This window comes from Chrysochloris asiatica, unplaced genomic scaffold, assembly GCF_000296735.1.
Source record: "Chrysochloris asiatica unplaced genomic scaffold, ChrAsi1.0 scaffold00051, whole genome shotgun sequence".
NCBI classification, from domain to species: domain Eukaryota; kingdom Metazoa; phylum Chordata; class Mammalia; order Afrosoricida; family Chrysochloridae; genus Chrysochloris; species Chrysochloris asiatica.
The window spans coordinates 18,104,666-18,110,903 of record NW_006408569.1 but is presented as its reverse complement, the minus strand read 5'-3'; positions in this window follow the sequence as shown (position 1 = coordinate 18,110,903).

The window sequence follows — 6,238 nt, the reverse complement described above, 5'->3', positions numbered from 1 at the left end:
TCAGAGCTCAACCAGAAGAAGAAAGAAGAGGAAAAAAATAGTAATCTGATACAATTTGATGAACTTGACCTACACCTATGGATGCAGTAGCTCAAAAAAGGGAACAAATCCTTATAGCAAGAATCATTCCCAACCCGTCCACCCACAGATGATGGGCAACTTGGACATTAGCTACCCAAAATTGGGGGAGAGGTCTACAAAGGCAAGAAGTGACTGGTTTACAAGCTTTCAAGAGGTAACCTAGAGCCATGGGGCCTGGAGGAAGGCATAATCTCCAGTGAGTATTATCCACTCTGTCTAGGCATTCCTGATGAAATGAAATACAGATGGGTCTCTTGTGATACAATAGTGAATAATTGTTATCAGGACTGATTGTGAGGGTTGGAAATGTAAAGGTGGACATTTTATATCAAGGAAGGGAGTGATTAACTTTCCAGTCTAGGAGCGGAGGTCCCTAGTACCATCAACGGAGAAGAGTGGGTGGGTAGTGTAGGGGGCAGGCTTGCAGGGTATACCCTTTGGTTGGTTGATGATGCATGGAGGGAATTGTAACCATGACAATGAAATGATATACAATAGAATGAATATAAAACTAATGTTCTCCCATGTAAACTATCATATAATTCACAATAAAACATTTTAAAAGATAAAAAGATGGAAGGATTACACAGAGTTACTGTACTAAAGTAAATGTTTAATGTTCAAGAGGTAGCATATGATCAAGAGCCGATGATACTGAAGGAGGAATTCCAAGGTGCATTGAAGGAATTGGCAAAGAACAAGGCACCAGGAATTGATGGAATAAAAATTGAAATCTTTCAAGAAAGTGAGGTGGCACAGGAGGCATCTCACTCATTTCTACCACGAAATTTGGAAGACAACTATCTGGGCAACTGATTGGAAGAGATCTATATTTGTGCCATTCCAAAGAGAAGTGACCCAACGGAATGCGGAAATCATCAGACAATCTTTTTCTTATCCCATGCGAATAAAGTTTTACTAAAGGTAATACAGAAATGGCTGTAAGTATACATTGACAGAGAACTTCAAGAAACTCAAGCCAGATTCAGAAGAGGCCGTGGAATGAGGGATATCATTGTTGATGTCCGATGGATCTTAGCTGAAAGCAGAGACTATCAGAAAGATGTTTACCTATGCTTTATTGACTACGGAAAGTCTTTGGATTGTGTGGATCATGGCAAGCTGTGGAAAATATTGCAAAGTATGAGTATTCCAGAACACTTAATTGTGCTTATAATGAATCAGTACCTGGACCAAGAGGCAGTTGTTTGAACAGAACATGGAAACACTGAATGGTTTAAAATTAAAAAAAGTGTGAAATATGGTTGCATTCTTTTACTATATTATTCAACCTGTATGCTTAGCAAATAATCCAAGAAGCTGGGTTATATGAAGAAAAACGTGGCATCAGGATTGGAGGAAGACTCATTAACAACCTGCCATATGCAGATAATACAACCTTGCTTGCTGAAAGTGAAGAGGACTTAAAACATTTACTGATGAAGATCAAACACCACAGCCTTTGGTATGGATTACATCTCAATGTCAACAAAACAAAAATCCTCACCACTGGACCTATAAACTGCATTCTTATCAATGGAGAAAAGATTCAAATTGTCAAGGACTTAATTCTTCTTGGATCAACTATCAGCACTCAGAGAAGCAGCAGTCAAGAAATTAGTCAATATATTGCATTAGGCAAATCTGTTGCACAAGACCTTTTTAAAGTGTTGAAGAGCAAAGACACCAGCTTGAGGACTAAGGTGCACCTGACCCAAGTCATGGTATTTTCAATAACCTCATATGCATGCAGAAGCTGGTCAGTGATTAAGGAAGACTGTAGAAGAATTGATGCTTTAGAGTTATGGTGTTGAAGGATAAATATTGAAAGTGCCATGGGCTACCAAAAGAACCAATAGATCCATTCTAGAAAATGTGCAGCCAGAGTGCTCCTTAGAGGCCAAGATGGCCAAACTTCATCTCTTATACTTCAGAAATATTGTCAAGATGGACCAGTCGCTGGAGAAGGATGTCATATTTGGTAATTTTTCAGATGTCATATTTGGTAATTTTTGAGAGAAAGAGAGGAAGCCCCCCAGTGAAACTGATTGGCCAAGTGGCAGCATCGATGGACTCAAGTGTGGCAACAGTAGTGAGGTTGGCCCAGTGTTTCATTCTGCTGTGCATAAGGTTGCTTGAGTCAGTAACGACTCTATGGCACCTAACAACAACAACATCACTTGTAGGCTGATGATGGATAATAAGCTTTCTCTCGTGATCTTTCTGCCTATTCCTGTCTCTCCCCCTCCGGTGCCTATTTTACACTTCAGTATGCAAGGAAAACCAAGATTCAAGAGACAGCCAAGCACCTTAATATTATTTCCCATCTTCTACCCATTCAAACCAAGGGAGGTCTGATCTTGATATGTTCTTTTTGGTGTTCTTTTTTATGGAGATGCCATTCCTCTTCTATTTGTCATTCCTGGCAAAGAAAGCCATGTGATTATCAGATTCAAAATGGCCAATACCAGTCCATTTCGGCTCATGAATGCCTAGTATATCAATGTTTATGCATTTCATTTTTGATAATTTCCAATTTTCATGGTTTTATACTTCATACATTCCATGTTCTGATTATTAATGGATGTTTACAGATGTTTCTCTTCATTTTGATTTGTGCCTCATTAATAAATGAAGCTCACCAGGGCTTTAATTTTTTCACATCATCACTGTCGACTTTACTTTGAAGAGGCAGTTCTTTGCCAGTCAAATTTTGAGTGTCTTCCAACTTGAAGGACTAATCTCCTGGTACTATATTTGACAATATTCAGGTACTCTTCATCATTTTCCAATATCTGGTGCTGACAGTGTTCCACTGCTATTCATGAGGTTTTCCGTGAATAAATATTCAGAAGTATTCCATCTTTCCTTCTTTCTACTATGTCTTTATCTGGAAGATCAGGAAAAAAATTGTCTACTGTGGGTGGCCTTGCTTTTATTTAAAAACATGTGACATAGTTTCCAGCATCACAGCAACACACAAGCCACCACAGTATGACAAACTGATAACCAATCATCAGAAACCCTATATAGGGTCGCTGTCAATATATGTCAGAACCTACTCAATGTAAATAATATCAACGAAGTGTCTCCTAGCATCTATTTCTTTGTTGTTGTTTTTTTAAACTTATGTGAAATTTCCTTAGCTCTGTACTTCATTGTGCTTCTTGTAAACATGTTTTTCAAGGGTCCTTTCTTTTTAATAATAGTATTATTTAATTTGTAGGATATTGTTTTTGTTTCATGAAAGCACTCTTTTCTCTTGTATTTCTAAGATTCATTTTTACTTAAACTCCACTTCCTCGACATATTTATTTATTTACAAAAGGAAAAGGTTGCAAGAGTATGCTAATATTTTCTTTTTACTTCTTTCTCTACAAGGCCATCGCTGTGTTTTTCTCCAATGTTAGAACTTATAATTTGAGATACCATTTTTTACCGTGCTCTATATTGTCATGTAGGAGTACTATAGTTGTGATGTTGGTTAATGTGATGGACTGAGAGGTTGTTTGGACCAGTAGGTCACCAGACATTCCTTGGAAACCATATATGAATCAAAAAACACTTGACAGTAATTAAAAACATAAATAATAATATTGTCATTCAGAAACATGTATGCAATTCAGAGTGTTCTTCCCTCCTAATTTAAAATATTTATCTTTTTTTTTTTTTAATGATACTTGACTAACTCCCACAAAAGCAATTTCTTAAAATAGGTATATTTGATGGTTTTCTTTTGACTTGTCAAGAGCAGTGAGACCAATTTATACATTGGGCTGCAACAAGTTCACCTTTTCCTATTACTTGGAATCTGTTATAGGATTCCTTCAAATTAGCAATAGTGGAATAGACTAATAAGACAACTTGTGTTTATAACTGTATATTTTCTTACTTAGTAACTAGAACCACCACTCATCTGTCAGCTTGTTGCACTGTCGTGGCTTGTGAGTTGCTGTGATTCTGGAAAACTTGCCAAGGGTATTTTAAATACCAGCAGTGTCACCCACAGTAGAAAGCTTTCAGATAAGTTTCCAAACAAATACAGACTAGAAGCAAGGAGAGACAAATTACTTCCGAATATTTAGTCAATGAAAACGTTATGAATAGCAGAGAAACATTGTCAGATATAGTACCAAAAATGAGCTCCTCGTGTTGGAAAGCACTCAAAATGTGACTGAGGAAGAGCTGCCTCCTCAAAGTAGAGTTAACCATGATGGCATGAATGGAGTAAAGCTCATGAGAGTAAAATCCTCAAGACCATCATTTGCTGATGGGGCACAACTCAAAAGGAAGAGAAACAGCTGTAAAGATCCATTAATAATCAGAACATGGAATGTACAAAGTACGAACCTAGGAAAAATGGAAATTGTCAAAAATGAAATGTAACACATAAACATCAATGTCTTAGGCATTAGTGAGCTGAAATGAACTGGTATTGGCCATTTTGAATAAGACAACCACATGATTTACTATGCATGGAATGACAAATTAAAGAGGAATGGTGCTACACTCATTGTCAAAAAGAACATATCCAGGTCAGTCATGAGGCACTACACTGTCTGTGATAGGATAATATCCATGTGCCTACAGGAAAGATTATTATTCCAATTTTCACACCAAACCCAAAATCCATTGTGGATGAAATAGAAAAATTAGACCAACTTCTTCTATCAGAAATTGATCAAACATGCAATCAAGATTTATTGATTATTATTGGTTATTGGAATGCAAAGGTTGTAAACAAAGAGGAAGGATCAAGTAGTTGGAAAATCTGGCCTTGGTGATAAGAATGATGCTGGAGTTTGCATGATAGAATTCTGCAAAACCAATGATTTTTTTTCATTTCAAATACCTTCTTCAGGCAGCATAAGAGATGGTTATACACATGAACCTCACAAGATAGATTACACAGAAATCAAATTGACTACATCTGTGGAAAGAGACAGTGGTCCACATCATCAGCCAAAACAAGGTAAAGGGCAGATTGTGGAACAGGTGATAAATTGCCCTTATGCAATTTCAGACAGAAGTTAAAAATTATGAAAACAAGTCCACAAGAGCCAAAATATGAACTTGAATACATCCCACCTGAATTTAGAGACCATCTGAAGAACAGATTTGATACATTAAACATTAAAGACCGAAGACCAGAAGAATTGTGGATGATATCAAGAACATCATAGAGGAAGAAAAGAAAAAACTCACTAAGAAGACAAGAATAAAGGAAAAGATCAAAATGGATGTTAGATGAGACACTGAAATTGGCTCTCCATTGTAGAGTAGCTACAGCAAATGGAAGAAAAGACGATGTACAAGAGCTGAACAGAAAATGTCAAATGTCAGCTCAAGAATACAAACTCAAATATTACAACAAAATGTACAAAGATCTTGAGTCAGAAAACCAAAAGGGAAGAATATGCCCAGCATTTCTCAGTCTGAAGGAACTGATGAAATAAACTCAAGGCACGACTGTTATTATTGAAGTATTCTCTGGGTAAATTATAGAATGATGAAGAAAGCATCAAAAGAAGATGTAAAGAATACACAGACTCACTGTACCAAAAAGAAATGGTTGATGTTCAACCATTTCATGAGGTAGCATTTGATCAAGAGCTAATAATACTGAAGGAAGGAGTCCAAGGTGCATTGAAGAAATTGGCAAAGAACAAGGCACCAGGAATTGATAGAATACAAATTGAAATCTTTCGAGAAAGTGAGGTGGCACTGGAGGCACTGACTTATCTATGCCAAGAAATTTAGAAGACAACTATCTGGCCTACTGATTGGAAGAGATCCATATTTGTTTCCATTCCAAAGAGATGTGACCCAACAGAATGCAGAAATCATCAGAAAATATCTTTGATATCCCATGTAAGTAAAGTTTTACTAAAGGTAATACGGAAATGGCTGGAAGCATACAGTGACAGAGAACTTCCAGAGATTCAAGCCAGATTCAGATGACTACATGGAATGTGGGATATCATTATTGATGTCTGATGGATCTTGGCTGAAAGTAGAGAATACCGGAAAGATATTTACCTGTACTTAATTGTCTCCACAAAGACTTTCAATTGTGTGGATCATGATAAGCTTTAGACAACATTGCGAAGTATGAGTATTCCGAAACACTTAATTATGCTCATGAGGAATCTGTACA